Here is a 17332-nt window from a genome sequence, read left to right on the forward strand (position 1 = left end):
TTTCTTGTCTTCTCCTAAATTTGGGTTCAGGTTCTTTTTCTAGTTTCTTAAAGTATAACATTAGATTGTTTGAAATCTTTCCCCTTTTAAATGAAGGGACTTATTGTTATGAACATTCCTCTTAGCACTGTGAATTGCATGTATTGTATTTTTGTTTTTGTCTCATTTACCTAATTTCCTTTTTATCTCTTATTTGATGCAATGCTTTTTCAAGAGTGTGTTGCTAAATTTTCATATCCTAGAATCATTTGTTAATTGAATTTAGTTACTGGGTATAAGACAGGAATAAGTGGAAGTGTTCAAGTCAAAGACACTCTTATTTATTAACATATAAATGATATACAGTCAATATATAAATATTTACATAGCAGGGAAACACTAATTTTATGCAGCCTCAGGGATACAGTGTGATCAGTCAAAAGATTCTTTTTTTCAAATGCCCTTGTATTTATGGGAACATGTGATCCAGCTCTAGCAGAAGAGAGGAACCTGAAAAACTCAGAGTTAAGCTTTTGGGAAACTCAGGCATATTTGTCTATTTTTGATTTCTTTTTAAATTTACCCAAAGTTTGGGGTAGAATTTGATACTAGAGATAGACATTTTAGAATCCTCACCAATTTCATTTTTAAAGATTAAGTTTTGAGAGTACTTTGTTTATGCTAGATACAAATCATTTTTCAGCAATGTGATTTGCAAATATTTTCGCTTTGTTGTGGCTTATTTTTAATTCTCCTGAAGTATCTTTTGCAAAGCAAAATTTTTCAGTTTTAATGATGTCCAATTTATCATGTTTTTCTTTTATAGATCATGTTTTTGTTGTGATGTCTAAAACTCTAACTCAAGTTTACAAATGTTTTCTTCTAAAGGCTTCATAGTTTTATACACTTAAATTAGTATCTCTCATCCATCCTGAATTTTTATATCAGCTGGAGGTCTAAATTGAGGTTTATTTTTGTTGTTGTTCACGGATGCCTAGTTAATTCAACACCATGTGTTGAAATGGTTATCTGTTGTCCATTGAATTGCCTTAATGCCTTTATAGAAAATCAATTGACCATATTTATGTGGGTCTATTTCTAAACTCTCTATACTGTCTCACTGATTTTGTGTCTATTCTTTCACCCATAACTGATTTTCAGCAGAGGAGGAAACAGTAAAACATGGAAATAAGGATCATATGTTAGATGGGTACAAAAATAATTGCAGCTTTTGCCATTACTTACTTTCTCTCTCTCGCTCTCGCTCTCGCTCTCTCTTTTTAGACAGAGTCTCTGTTGCCCAGGCTGGAATACAACTCACTGCAACCTCCACTTCCCAGGTTTAAGCAATCCTCCTGCCTCAGCCTCCTGACTAGCTGGGATTACAGGCATGCACTACAATGCTCAGCTAATTTTTGTATTTTTAGTAGAGATGAGGTTTTACCAAGTTGGCCAGGCTGATCTTGAACTCCTGACTTCAAGTGATCTGCCTGCCTCAGCCTCCCAAAATGCTGAGATTACAGGTGTGGACCACTGTGCCCAGTTTTGCCATTACTTTCAGTGGCAAAAATCACAACTACTTTTACACAAAACTAAGAGGCTATTGCAGTAATGCAGGCAAGAAATGATGGTATCTTAAAAACAGGTGATAGCAGCAGGATTGAAAATATGTAACTGGTCATATTCCAGAAATATTTAAAAGAGCACATAGGATGTGCTTAAAAGTGTAATATGGAGGATGAGAAAATACAGGAGTAGAAGGATTTGAGCCTGAATGTCTAGAAGAAACCTGTTTCAATTTTTTTGAGACTGAAGATATAGAGAGAGACAGGATTGAGCTGAATGAAGAGATCAGTTGAGGTCATGTTAAGTTTGAGAGGCTTAATATAAAGTGGGACAAAGATATGATGCCAAATAGCCAGTTCTGTATGTTTAAGACCAAAGATCAGGGTAGAAATTGGTGCCAGAGATAGAATCCTCACCAAGATGATGATACTAAAATCTATGGAGGTTAAGGAAATAATCTAAAAATTTAAGATACACAGAAGATGTGTGTGAGTCCAAGATCCACGACTCATAAATGTTTAAGGGTCTTGGAGACAGGTGGACACTGAGAAAAGTAACTAAGCAGACATAGGAAGCTATATCAAAGGACAGAGATAATAGCATTAAACAGTAAGTAAAGAATGAACCAGAGCCACTCTTTATATTAGTGGTGGCTGAATAAATGAAATAAGGTGAGGCCTGAGAAGTCACGAAGAAATGGACATAAACTCTTTTGAAGGCAGGGGAATGAGGAAGTCCTGCTTGGGATTGACTTAAGAAATAAGGGGAGGAGGTGAAGTTGAGATATCAACACTAGAGTTCTGCCATAACAGGAATCAGAAATGTGTAGTAGCTGGGGTAGAAGGTGGAGTCTAGGCAGCTATCAAGGTAGGACATATTAGCACCTGTTTGTATGACTTTGGGAAAGATTCAGAAGAGAGGCAAAACTTGGTGATGCAGGTGGAAAGTAACAGCTGCAAGAGGAAATGAGATTGAATGTTCTGCAAAGGGGTTCTTAGGCCTTATGAAAGAGGGAACAAATGTAGGAACAAACTGTAATATTCAATTGTAGAGTCATATAGTTAAGAACAATATATATGTTTCAAAACAGCTAATAATAGAAGTGAAGACTTGAAATGTCCTAAACTAATTGAAATAATAAATGCTTGAAGTGATGGATATCCTAAATACCCTGAATACAAATAATATTTTTTTAAATAAATGGGAATTTTACTTTTCACCAAACAGAATATTCCAGGGCTATTAAAGGATCTCAGTGCCACCAACATCTCCACGTTTATCTTTCCATCCAGCTGTCTTTGGTTATTTATGTTTTCTAATGATTTTAGACCTACTATTCCGGATTCTGCTTTGAACTACCAGAACCAGGACTCTGAGTAAGAACGGATTGTGTTTACCGGACTCTTTTAGAAGCTGGCTTCTTGTTAAATTCTGCCAGAAAGGAGGTACTGATAAGGGGTCTGAGAGTGGAAAGAAGGAAAAACAATTTTGATTCTGGCTCCAAAGACATTGGCAGTTACTCTAGTAGCTGGTGGTTGCTGAAGAGTTGTGGAGACCAGATGGCTGAGCATTTTCTCCTGCAAGCCAACTCTTCATGGCTTCTAGCTGTGGCAGGGGCAGCACTCTTTGGAAGTTCTAGTTCCTGCATATTAGAAAGTACATGCAGATGGGCTTCACTGCTGAGATGATAGCAGTTTCCTGATTTCAGGGTGATATCGTTTCTTCTTTCTGCTGCTCCAGCCCTTTTCACACATTTTAATTGTTTTGCTGTATTAAGTTCTTTCTGCTTGAAATAATGTTTTCTTGTGTAGTTCTTTATTGGTACTTGGTAACAGTAAAGGTATCTCTAGAAAAAGATTACAATAATAATAATGTGACTGGACTTGAACTTAATCTCATTACCAGTGGAAAATATAATACTGATAACCCATGGCATGCTTTATTTTCACAGTTAACTAATGTATTATCTGTTGAATCATGGGAAAGAGTGTCTATAGAATACAAGGCTTTGGGGGCCAACTGGACAGTGAAGCTGACTGTTACAATGGTAATGGTGGCATAATGATGGTGAAATGATGTGGGCAGTTCTGACTGCATCAGGGAGCTTACACAAAGAAGACAAGCTCAAGGCTTAAAGCTTTCAGCATCGGCAAGTACTCAAAGCTGAAAACCAGACTCAGAATTTGTTTCTATAGTTTGAAAATTATAAGTAGTATTTGCACACTTTCCAAGTCTCATGTGAAAATTAGGGTCTTAGGCCGGGCGCGGTGGTTCACGCCTGTAATCCCAGCACTTTGGGAGGCCGAGGCAGGTGGATCACGAGGTCAAGAGATGGAGACCATCCTGGTCAACATGGTGAAACCCCGTCTTTACTAAAAATACAAAAAAATTAGCTGGGCATGGTGGCACGTGCCTGTAATCCCAGCTACTCAGGAGGCTGAGGCAGGAGAATTGCCTGAACCCAGGAGGCAGAGGTTGCGGTAAGCCAAGATCACGCCATTGCACTCCAGCCTGGGTAACAAGCGAAACTCCATCTTAAAAAAAAAAAAAAAAAAAAAAAAAAAAAAAAAAAAAATTAGGGTCTTAATTGAAATGGAGATACATTTTTAGTATTGAAAATGAACCCTTGGATAAAATGTGAAAACTACAAGCTCCTCCATTTCCTGAGCACCCTTGCCCCAGTACAAGAAATTCTTCTTTTTTTATTACAGAGGTTCATCTGCTTGAAGATTCCCTGAAGCAGGTGCCTTGTGAGACCATGCTCATTCTCCCCTAGACCCACATCAAAATACCTAATTACTTCTAGACCCATTACCACAGTCATAGTACAGAAACCTTTAGAAAGAAATGTAAAAATTCGAACTAGGATAGAGCTAAGTTTGAACTAAAAAGTAGGAAAATGTGCATTTTTAAGGGCCAAAACTTGGAAAATGTGTTGGAATGGATTCCAAGAGTCTTAGTGGGAGCTTATGGAGAAGAGCTGTTAAATGGCTTGGCTAGAGTAGTTTATCTCACAGTGGACTCAGCGGTTCTGCCCAGTCATTCTGTAGACATTTCCTTGGTTCTTAAATGGAGAGTTGGAGCAGACATAGTGAGAAAATGGCAAAATCATTATATTGTGTTAGTCTGTTCGCATTGCTATAAAGGAATATCTGAGACTGGGTAATGCATACAGAAAACACATTTATTTGGTTTACAGCTCTGTAGGCTGTTGACAGCATCTGTTTTTGGTGAGGGCCTCAGGAGCTTATAATCATGGTGGAAGGCAAAGGGGACCTGGCATGCCACAGGTGAGAGAAGGAGCAAGGGAGAGAGGGAGGAGGTGCCAGCCTCTCTTAAACAACCAGATCTTGTGTGACTCATAACATGAAAACTCATTCATTATGGTGAGGACTGCACCAAGCCATCCATGAGGGATCTGCCCCATGACCCAAAGACCACCCCTAGGACCCCTCCGCCATGGGAGATCACAATTCAACATGAGGTTGGAAGGGGACAAAACACCCAGACCATATCACTTTGGTTCCCTGATCTGTAGAGTGTGGGTATTTGTGGCTTTTATTTCTGGAGAAGCCCCAGGAATTTCTCCTCCTTATCAGCACGTAAGCCAGAGCCACTGCTTTATCTATGAGAATACAACAGAAAATGATGCCCTCATGGAAGATGAGAGTTGAAGGGGTAATAATTCTTATCACATCGTCAGTTAATTGCCCCATTTGGCAAATCGGTTGTAGAGAATGACTATGGAGTATTGTAAATTCAATTAGGTAGTGGTTTCAATTTACAGCTGCTGTTCCAGATGTGGTATATTTACTTAAGCAAATCAGCGCAGCCCTTGACAGCCAATGCACATACTGATTAAGTGCTTCTTTTCCCCTCTATATTAACATCAAGGACTACCAGAATCAGTTTGTTTTATCTGGCAAGGAAAGGACAATATCAACTCATCAACTGTCCTCCTCTCTCAGTCACAAGAGTGTGGAGAACTTTGACACTTTTGACATCCTATAGACCATTTGTTACACTGATTGGACCCAAAAAAACAGCAAATGACCGGTATCCTAGAAGCCTTAGTAAGACAAAATGTGCTACAGGGCATGTGCTGAATACCATGAAACTTAAGGGCTCTGCCTCTTTGGAAAAGTTACTATGGGTTCAGATGTCTGGGGCTTGTTGGGATATCCTTTCTAAAGTGAAAGACAAGTTGCTGATTATTAAGAGAGACAATGATCTCCTTGAATTTTGGAAATAGCATATACCAATTTGAGTGTGTTGTTCTCACTCATCTGCTAAGCAACTGACAGTTTGGGGTGAAGCCTGGAGCAAAGCAAGGTCTGCACTAGATCCAGGCTGCAGTGCAAACTAGTCTACCATTTAGGACTTTTGACCTAGCTGGCATAATGGTGCTGAAATCTATGACAAAGGGTCATATCTACAGACCTCTGGTCTCACTTTTTAATGAGCCCAAATAGAGTCTAAATATCTGGCCTTGGGATACCAGGTGATCACGCAACCTGAGATACCCATCATCAAATGAATGACATCTAATCTATCAAATCATAATGAAGTATGTGGACATTTAACACTCTTATTAAGTGAAAATGTTATATATGTTCTGAACCCGTGACTACAGTATGGTGCTTTTAAATCTCACAGCCAAAATGACACAGGTTCAAGAATCAAAGGACAGAAGTGAAAGATGTTCTTCTCATTATTATTATTTTTAATAGCTCATTCCTCAAAGTACTGCTGCTGCTTCCTAAAAAATTGAGCTCCGTTGGGTCAGTAATCTTAGTTTCTAAGAAAGTATATGCCAGTGTGTTTTAGGTACTTCAAAGGCTCTCAGCAACTTAGTGAGATAAATTAAATAGTCCTCTTCTTACAATGAGGATCAGTATACCACTGGTATGGGGCGGTACTGGGATTAAACCCAGGTTCTTTATGTTCCCAGGGGTTTGTTCTTTCCCGCTATGTAACTTCAGCCTAAAACGTAGCTGCAGAATGCTGCTACTTCATGTTCTTGGTACCAGAACATTGAGCCCTTACCCTACCACAATGAAAACCATGTCTTGTTAGCAACAAGCCCATTTGTTTTCGTTACTATGACTGCGTAGCAGCCACTCCCAAGTAACAACTTTTAGTTTGTTCATAACTCCACAATTTGGGTAGGTTCCTGAAAGGACAGTTCTGTTCTGCTCAGTGTCAGCTTGAAGGTTGATGGCTAGAATCACCTGGAGGATTGTTCACTCACATGTCTGGTGGTTGATACAGTCATAAGACCTTAGTGGGGGCTGCATAGTCTCTCTATGAGGCCTTGGCTAGCTTACAACACAGTGGCTTGCTCCCAGGGGTGAGAATATAAAAAACAGCCAAGTGGAAGTTGCATGGCCTTTGATGACCCAACTTCAAAAGTAATATCATTACTTCTTCCTCTTTCTACTTGTTGACAAAGGCTGGCCTAGTTTTAAGGAAAAGGGAAGTAGCCGCTAAATTGGGTAGAAAAGTGGCAAGATTCTAGAAACGCACGTGAAACCAGGGATACCGCCATTACTATTCTTGGGAAATACAATCTGCCACACCTTTACCGAAGCTAATTAAGGAGTGGGACTAAACGTAAGGTATGTTTTCAGACTCAGCCATGGCTCATTCAGGGACTATGGTGTTTTTGTCTGTTGACAAGGTCTGTGGTCCACAGGAAGCTGAAAAGATAAGCCAAGGGCTTAGAATTTGGGGAAAAAAGTGTAGTTCTTTATTTTTTCAGCTATAAGAAATTTCTTCCTGCCTTACTACCTGTTTTCCCTACCCCCATAGAAAGACGTCCCTCTATTCAATTTGTGATGGCTTTTGAGTATTCTACCCAAGTGTCTTTCTGTGCAGCAATGAATTTTTACTGCCTTTGAGTGGAATAATATCAAATATCATGGGGATTTTTATGAGGAAACAGTAGTACCTTAGCCCCAGTCTGTCATAATTGTATAAAATAAAGCTGTTACTAATTACAAAATCATTTTATGAAGGCAGAAAAGTAAAGGAGATGTATAAGAAGGCATGTTACATACAGAGGGCAAAACCAGCCACACCACCTATCCTTATTTCCCAGCTGAAGTTAGAAAAGAGATAACAATAGTTCGACATACGTCATCCTGCATGAGTACTAACACACTAAACAAGGAACAAGATAGAGTGGCAGGAAAAATTGGGGAATGACACTCAGTGATTATTTGAGTGATTCCTTGACCTGGTAAAGCCATAGTTCACCAATCCTCATTAGTTCACAGGCTCTCGGCAACCTGTTCCATGAAAGTACTTAGCCCCTTCTCCATCACTACCCAGAGTGTCTTGGGCGGTCCCCAGGAGTCAAGGTGGAAGGGGTGGATGCTTCATGTGTTCATAGATAATCATGTTGTGGTCTACCTACTTCCTGTTACAACTCCAATTTCCTTGCCAATATTTTTATCTTTTAATGCCCCTCAAACAGCAAGACCTCCTCACAGGGCCTGTGCAATGTGATATATGAAGTTCAAGAGAGATCTCTTCTAACCACCCAGTTATATATATCATTCTCTGTACCTCTCACCAGAACCACACAAACCCAGTTTATCCAGCTTCTCCTCCATTAACCTGGCACCCACTCAAAGCTTTGGGCTGGAGACTAAGAGCAGAGACCACAGTTTCTGGCCTTTTTGTTCCCTCGGGCAGTGCACAGGCATCATCCCTGTTAACTCTGCCCAGAGGAGTTTGCATCCCTTTCTAGGCTCAGTGGATGGCTTTTAATTACAAGTATCTCCATTTTGTAACTTCTTAATAAGTCTTTCCAGAGTTCTCTATAGGTCATGCTGGGTCATAAGGAGTGAGGAGATTTGATGAGACAGGCAGGACTCTGGTGACCTGGAAGAAAGTCTGTTGTTATTCCTCCAGGAATTATTCTTGGAGGAACAAAAAAAGGAAATAAAGACAAACCAATGATGAGACTGCAGGAGAACGCAGCTTGAAATTTGGTCAGATATATAGAGGACCCAGCCACCTGATCGTGGCTTTCTTCGCCTCCCAAGCCCCACTTTCTTGCAGCTTGAGAGAGCTAGACAACAGCAGAAATGGAACCACTGAGTACAAGAGATAAACATTTCTAAAACATGAATTTTGGCCAGGTGACTCACGCCTGTAATCCCAGCACTTTAGAAGGCCGAGGCTGGTGGATCACCTGAGGTTAGGAGTTCGAGACCAGCCTGGCTAACATGGTGAAACGCTGTCTCTACTAAAAATACAAAAATTAGATGGGCATGGCAGCAGGCACCTATAATCCCAGATCTTCAGGAGGCTGATACAGGAGAATCACTTGAACCCAGGAAGTAAAGGTTGCAGTGAGCCGAGATTGTGCCACTGCACTCAGGCCCGAGTGACGGAGTGAGGCTCAGTCTCAAAAATCAATCAATCAATAAAAATAAAATGTGAACTTTGTCTTTTCTTGACAAAATCTTGGAGTAGCTCCCTATTGAGTTTTGAGTCAGAGCATTAACTCCTACACACGGCAGGCATATAAAGACCTCCCTAATCATGTTCTTCCTACCTTGTCAGCCCCCTCATCTGTATTGGTTTGCTAATGCTGCCCTAACCAGGAACCACAGACTGGGGGTGGCTCTATTTCCAGTCCACTTCCTTTGTTTCTTCAGGTAAGTTACTTAACCCTGAACTTGAGTTTCTTCATCTATAAACATAGGTTTAGTAGTGCCAATTTTGAATTGATGTGAGAATTAAATGAGGTACTGTATTCAAGTAAAATCATCGTAATCATTAGTCTTTAGAAATTGATGACATAGAAACATTTTGATATTTAATGTGAAGACAAAAATTATATGGAATTAGGTCTACCATATGAGCTCAGTTATGTAACAAAAATCACACATGCGCACACACACAAATACAGACATTTAAAAAAAGGACTGGAAACAAATATACTTTTGTTAGTTGTGTCTTCTAGAAGTAGATATTATGATGGAATTAGGATTTTAAACACTGTGAGAATAATACCTGTGAGAGAGAAAAGAGGAAGCAGGATTGGGTTAAAAAAAAAAAAAGCCTTCAGACAAGTGTGTGTGAAAGGAAAGAGAGCAAAGAGGAGGGAGAGCAGGGCTGGACAGGAATGATTCACAAAATAGATGTGACACAGTCTCTGCCAACCCAGTAGAGATCTCTGGAGCAAGTCTGATCATTAGAGAAGTTGCCTATTAAGTAAGATTGGCCAGGTCCTGGTACTTCTACCATGCTCAAGTATGGTTATTGGCTGACTCTGCCTGGAAAGAGCATGGCCTCAGCTCACAAGCTGGAGAGGATCCCTGATATGGTTTGGCTACGTCCACCCAAATCTCATCTTGAATTGTAGCTCCCATAATTCGCCAGTGTTGTGAGAGGAACCTAGTGGAAGGTAATTGAATCATGGGGTCAGTTTCCCCCATTCCGTTCTCATGGTAGTGAATAAGTTGGTACCTTTTTAGGGGATTCCCCTTTTGCTTCCCTGTCAATTCTCTCTTGTCTGCTGCCATGTAAGAGGTGCCTTTCGCCTTCCACCATGATTGTGAGACCTCTCCAGCCACACGGAACTGAGTCTGTGGAACCTCTATTTCTTTGTAAATTACCCAGTCTCAGGTGTGTCTTTATTAGCAGGGTAAAAATGGACGAATACAGTCCCCAGGGTGTTTCATATCTGGAGACTGTTAGCCCATTACACTTCTTGCAGCTGCACTGTGAGTTCTGGTTTTTTTTTTTTTTCATTTTTTTTTCTATTTTCTCCATCTCTCTTTCCTCTCCCCACTTACCTCTTTCCTTCTTCCCTACCTCTTCTTTTTTTTATTGCATTTTGGGTTTTGGGGTACATGTGAAGAACATGTAAGATAGTTGCATAGATACACACATGACAGTGTGATTTGCTGCCTTCCTCCCCTTCACCTATATCTGGCATTTCTTCCCATGCTATCACTCCCCACCTCCCCACTCCCCCATCCCTCCCCCATTTCCCTCCAACAGACCCCAGTGTGTGATGCTTCCTTCCCTGTGTCCATGTGTTCTCATTGTTCAACACCCACCTATGAGTGAGAACATGCAGTGTTTTATTTTCTGTTCTTGTGTCAGTTTGCTGAGAATAATGGTTTCCAGGTTCATCCATGTCCCTACAAAGGACATGAACTCATCGTTTTTGATGGCTGCATAATATTCCATGGTGTATATGTACCACATTTTCCCTGTCCAGTCTATCATCGATGGGCATTTCAGTTGGCTTTCTGGAAGGGAGATTCAGGTGGCTTACCTCCATAGCAGCCACACCCATTACTCTAACCAGAGTAAGAACTATTTCCATTTTTTTCTCATGATTTTCTGTATTTTTAAAAATTATTTACTTCATCATTCATTTTCTTTTAATCAGAAATATATTTTAAATTATACCCAGAAAAAAGGATATTCTTTCAAATAAGATAGCTTGTCATTCTAAAATAGTATTAGTTTTAATAATCATTATTATAGCTAATATTTGTTCAATGCTTATTGTATATACCTTGGTATATTAAGTACTTGCACAGTTTTTTCAGTCCTTGCAAATGAAGTATTCTTTCCATTTCATCTGTCAGCATTCTTAGACAAAAACAACATAACTCTGGTTAACTTAGAGAAGAAATTGCTTGGATGGAGATAAGGAAACTACAGCCTACAGGAAGGCTGAGGCATAAGCTAGGGATTGAGGACCCAGGTGGGTACAGCCATGCAGTTAGGATGGATGCTGCCTTCTGCCTGCCCCACACTGCATCGGCTGTGCTCTTACCGTCCATCCTTCATCTCCCTTTACAGGTGCGTGCTGTGCCCTCCAGAGGCAAAGTCTCTGCAGGCAGAGTTGTTGGTCCATACAAGGTCATATTGCTGGAGTCTTAACCACAGTAGAAGGAGTTGAGAGGATATCTGACCTTTTTGGCTACCATGGTGGGAAGATTTACAAGTGAGGGATGCCTCAAAAGGAAAGGGGAAAAAAAAGGAAGAATGATGCCAGATGTAGATAGTAGATGGGAGGGAGTCAGAGAGGTGGAGAAAGAAGATAGGTAGGAGAGAAAAGAAAGCAGAGGGAAAAGTGAAGTAATGAGAAAGAATAGGAGAAAAATGTCTTCCATTCTCATTTTACAGATGACGTAACAGAAGTAAAATACCTTCCTCTCAGACATACAGATGATAAGTGGTGGAGCCAATATTCAGCACCAGGCAGGCTGACTTCAGATTCCGTGTGATTTATTTTATTTATTTAGGTTTTTTGGTTTGGTTTGTTTTTTATTTTTATTTTTTAGTTGAAATTTCACTCTTGTCACCAGGCTGGAGTGCAATGGGCATGATCTCAGCGCACTGCAACCTCCACTTCCCAGATTCAAGCAATTCTCCTGCCTTAGCCTCCCAAGTAGCTGGGATCACAGGCACGTGCCTCACGCCCAGCAAATTTTTGAATTTTTAGTAGAGACAGGGTTTCACCATGTTGACTAGTCTTGAACTCCTGACCTCAGGTGATTCACCCACCTTGGCCTCCCAAAGTGCTGGTATAACAGGTGTGAACCACCACACCCTGCCAATTCTGTGCTTTAAATTATGCTACTACTCCTCCATTCCAGGCTCTGCCAGGCCAGAAATAGAATACACTAAATACTAATTCCTAATCTTCCAAGGTCAACTTCCTAGACTTCCCAGCATTCCAAACTGAATGCATAATTACATACTGGTTTGAATTGACCACTACTTCTCTTCCTTAGAAAAACCGCACACCAATTGAGAAAACAATGTTCCCTGAGCACATGATGTAAACCAGAGATAAATTTTTTAAAAGACCGACTTTAAGTGCAGAATTGAATATTTCAAGATAAATCACACTTGCCCCTAAACAGCTTTTTTTTCAGGTCACTCACAGCCTTTCTTACTGGTCCACCAGGTAGGAGCAGAAGCTAGCTGTAATTATTGCTTTAATACCTCAACTCTGGTCCTTGTGTGAACTACCATAAATAAACAAATGAGTGAATGAATGAATGCATATGTGCATGCTTTCCTCAAAAGAGTATGCCTTTCCCTAGGACATTTTTTTTCACACTGGTACAATAATATACTTCTTTTCTTGAAGTATTTAAACAGTTTCTAAAATGAGACTCCCATGTCTTAACAAAACTGTTGCTTATCTCTTTCTCTTAATCAACATACTGCTTCCCATGGGAATTTTTTGTTCAAGACTCAACCTGTCAGTTGCCCAGAACTTCATCTCTGACAGTGTGACACCGGCCATTTGAATTTCCTTCTCCTACTAAGAGATACTTTTAGCATATCTGTTCCTTGTGACTCATATTCTGCCTACCACACTTAAGTTCCAGAAAGACTAGAATTGTTCATGAAGTAAGTGCTCAAAAACCAGATGGAAACAGAAATAAGAATGTAAACAGTCATCCCTGGAGTTGGGGTGATGAACATCTCAGGAGGTAAGCACCAGGGCATGGTGGCAAGAATGCTTGCTTTCGATTTAGGAGAAGTGAATTTGAACCCCAGCGCCACAGAGTATTAACTATGTGACCTTGAGCCAGACGCTTAACCTTTCCAAGCCTTGATTTCCTTGTTGCATTCGTAAGAACACTAAACTATGTCTCTCTGGGGGGCTGTGAGGCTCAAGCTGAATGATGTGTGTGGTTGAGTGTGGAACTAGAAAGAGATGTATGAAGAATGCTATCTTTGTTGTTGTGGGCAGTCTGGAAGGAGTCTCAGAAAACTAGAATCACATGTTTCAACCTTCCTGCCTTGCAAAAAACATTAAGATTTTCTTTGGCAAACTCCAAACAGACCTTTCCAGGCAGTGGCCAATCATATACAATACTGTGAGCCAGGGAGGGACCATCCCTGGCTGTCAGGCAGCATGGTGCCCCAGCTATGGTTCCTGACTAACACAACAATGAACCTTGATGCAAGCAAAACAGTGGGCAGCTGCCCATGTTGGAGCTGTGAAACTGTTAGTCTGTGCCATTTCTAGGATGACTCCTCTGCACATCCGTGCTGGCTGTAGAGGTAGGGGAAAAGCTGCTTAACATGTTACATTCTGGCACTGGGCTCTTGACTTTTCCCCTATACCTTTTATTGTCTACTATAATCATGTGTTTATGTGGAAAAAATGTTTAATTCTGATCTCTTTTCTACATTTTAATTTCATTGAGGGAATGAGAGATGCTCATTTTGAACACTTTGAGTTCTCAACAATCCTCAAAATGCCATCACCAACTGACAACTTAAAAAGAACTTACTAATGCATTAATAGTAAATATGTATTTTTGAGGACTTTAAAAACCAATGTAGTATTACTCTGCCATACTGTGTGGAAATACTTGCTTTTCCTTTCAGCCTCCTATAACAGAATCATAAGAGAGGGGATTATCTTGAAAAGGATACAAGGATCAGTGGAAACATTATATTATCCCTATTTCATATCTTCATTATTTGAGTAGCTAATATGTACTGAGATAATGTGTGAAAAATATATTCTGCTGCTTCTCTTTTCTGTCTCCTTTAATTTCTACAGCATTAACAGAGCAATGAATTATCCAACCTTCTGATCACTCTTCAGAGACCCTTTGGGAACATTGTACCCTTAGATAGGATCCCAGAATCTCAGGGACACTTGGATAAGTATGTGACATTCATCCTTGGTGAAAAGAAACTATCATAAAAACAGCTGGGTGCCCTTTATTGAGTGTGCGTAGACATTTCCCAACTTAGATCTCATTTTCCCTGTTCAGATAATCATGTACCCAATAACAGATATAAGGTTTGAAGAGTTGTTTTATGCAAAACATTTCCAAAAAGTGTCTAAAATTTACCCCATCAGGCAAGAAATATGAAAATGTGGCTGAGTGCTGTGGCTCATGCTTGTAATCCCAGCACTTTGGGAGGCTGAGGCAGGCGGATCATGAGGCCAGGCATTCAAAACCACCCTGGTCAACATGGTGAAACCTCCTCTCTACTAAAAATACAAAAATTAGCTGGGCATGGTGGCATGTGCCTGTAATCCCAGCTACTTGGGAGGCTGAGGCAAGAGAATTGTTTGAACCGAGAACCGGGAGGCAGAGGTTGCAGTGAGTCAAGATCATGCCACTGCACTCCAGCCTGGGCTACAGAGCAAGACTCTGTCTCAAAAAAACAATAAAAAAGAAAATGTGTATTTTTTCTTTTTGGTTGTTAAAACAAAAGGGCTTTCTCAATTTTACTGTGGCATTAAATGGAAGGAAAAGTGATTTTAGTAGCTCTGAGGTATTTTCTACCCCGATCATCCCTATTAAAGTTCCATCATACATTCAGAAGTATGGTTGTTTCATGAACTGGATTAATCATGCTATCATGGCACAGTACTTTGCAGTCCTCCAACCAGCACAACTGATGGTCTACAGCTGTCATGATTGCACCAGTGGGAGCTAATAAAAAAAGCTCTAGGATGTCCATTAAAGCAAGTAGAATGCAAAATAAGGAAACAAAGTCGAGTATTCTGTCAGAGATAAGGACCCGAGTTAATGGAAAAGCTGGCGCTTTCCTGCAACTCAGCCAAGGCATGTATTGAGAGGAAGCATTACATAAATAATGCCCTGATACAGCTTGGGCTTCTGCCAAAATGCTAATAAATGTAAACAGAAGGAAGACCAAAACAACATGTCAATTTTATTTTTACCACAAATATATGGATAATATCACTGCCCATTTGCAGATAGGCATGCTAGTTTTTTTTTTTTTTTTAAATGTTACAAGGATTTTTATGATCCCTTAAGTTACATTCTACATACAGGTAAAACTGAAACAATAGACCAGGCGTCCCCAAACTTTTTACACAGGGGGCCAGTTCACTGTCCCTCAGACCGTTGGAGGGCCGCCACATACTGTGCTCCTCTCACTGACCACCAATAAAAGAGGTGCCCCTTCCTGAAGTGCAGCGGTGGGGGAAGAGGGGCTGGATAAATGGCCTCAGGGGGCCGCATGTGGCCCGCAGGCCATAGTCTGGGGATGCCTGCAATAGACCAACATGTCTTGGTCTCGAGAAACTCACCGTACAATGAAAGAGGCATGTAAACCAGGATTATATAGCATGAAAAAGGAGCTAGACTAGACCAAGTGCATCACAGAAGGAAGAGTTTGGGTCTTTATCTTAGTATGTCTCCAGCTGTTAGTTTAGTGCCTACCACATGCATTTAGGCTCTTACTAAATACTGAAATGCTTAATAACTGAATATAGAGCTTCATAATGTAGGAGCTCAGAGGAAGGGGTAGTCAATAAAGTCCAAGCAGTGGGAATAAACAGAAGGACAGAAACGACTTTACAGAGGAAGTAATTTTTTTTACCGAATTACTAATGACAGTTTGGTGCTGAACAAGCGAAGAGGTCAAAAACGCTATAAGCAGTGGGAAAAGTTTGTCCAAGAAAGAGGAGGGATTAAGAGCAGGGCAATTTCCTAGATTTGAAAATAAAATACATTTTTATGTACATAGCTAGGTAGCCTAAGGTAGGTGGTAGGGAATAGACCTGGAGGTTTTTGATGGACGGAGACCAGATCTTGTATAATGTTACAGTGAATTTGAATTTCGGACTTTATTGAATAATCATCAAAGTATTTTAAACAGCAAACTGAAATAACTGGATATACAGTGTTAAAAAATACTGCTATGATAGCTTTGTGGAAGATTACTTGGCTATTTGGGGCAGTAAAATTGTAGGCAGAGTGTAAATGAGAGGCTTTGAGATGATCTAGACAAAACTTAGTGAAGACCTTGAGATAAGGCAGTAACAACAAGGATAAAGAGCTGTGGACTTGTTTAAATGTAAGAGCGGTAGCTCACATCTGTAGTTCCAGAACTTTCGGAGGCCAAAGCAGGCAGATCACCTGAGGTCAGGAGTTGGAGACCAGCCTAGCCAACATGGCAAAACCCCATCTGTACTAAAAATACCATAATTAGTCAGGCATGGTGGTGTGCCCTTGTAATCCCAGCTTCTTAGGAGGCTGAGAGAATAAAATTAAAAAGACATATGGGAGGTAAAATTGGCAGAGACTAGAGATTAGATGTAGGAAGAAAGAAACAAAAGGGTATTAAGAAAAATGCTCAGGGTTTTGACTTGGGCACGTGGAGAAGAAGAATGACATTCTTTGAGGTAGTGAACATTGGAAGGGAAGAATTTGGCCGAGATATAAATGGGTTCTCTTATTTGATCAGCTTGAGGGTCTGGGGAAATTCAAACTAAGATACCCAATAGGTTGTGAAATATTTCAGTCTGTAGATTATAGCTCATAAAAGTTCCCTAAACTAAGTAACTTTGAGAATCATAAGCTTGTAACTTGTAACTGTAGCAGAGTCTAGATTAGATCATGCAGAAGATTACACGGAATGAGAGGCAAGCCAGGGCCAGAGCCCTGAATGAACAGTAAGAGGGACAGGAAAAGCTCTTCTGAATAGCTTGTATGCAAAAGAAGCTGCATGACCAGGGAAAGAAAAACTAATGTGGGGGGCTGGGGTATATGCACATCCATTAAAGGAATGGCATAACAACAGAACAGGTAAATCAAGGGTAGATCAACATCTTAGCTCTCAGAAATATGGTTTTACCTTATTGTCTCCAACATCTAGCATTCACAGATCATACATTAAAAGTACCAGAATTATAAAATCTGTTTTTTCTCTCACGCACGTGGCAAACAAAGGTACTGATGATAGCACCATAGGAGATCCCCAAAGACAAGTATCTCTTATTTGAGAATCA

Source organism: Saimiri boliviensis, chromosome 2, assembly GCF_048565385.1.
Source record: "Saimiri boliviensis isolate mSaiBol1 chromosome 2, mSaiBol1.pri, whole genome shotgun sequence".
NCBI classification, from domain to species: Eukaryota; Metazoa; Chordata; class Mammalia; order Primates; family Cebidae; genus Saimiri; species Saimiri boliviensis.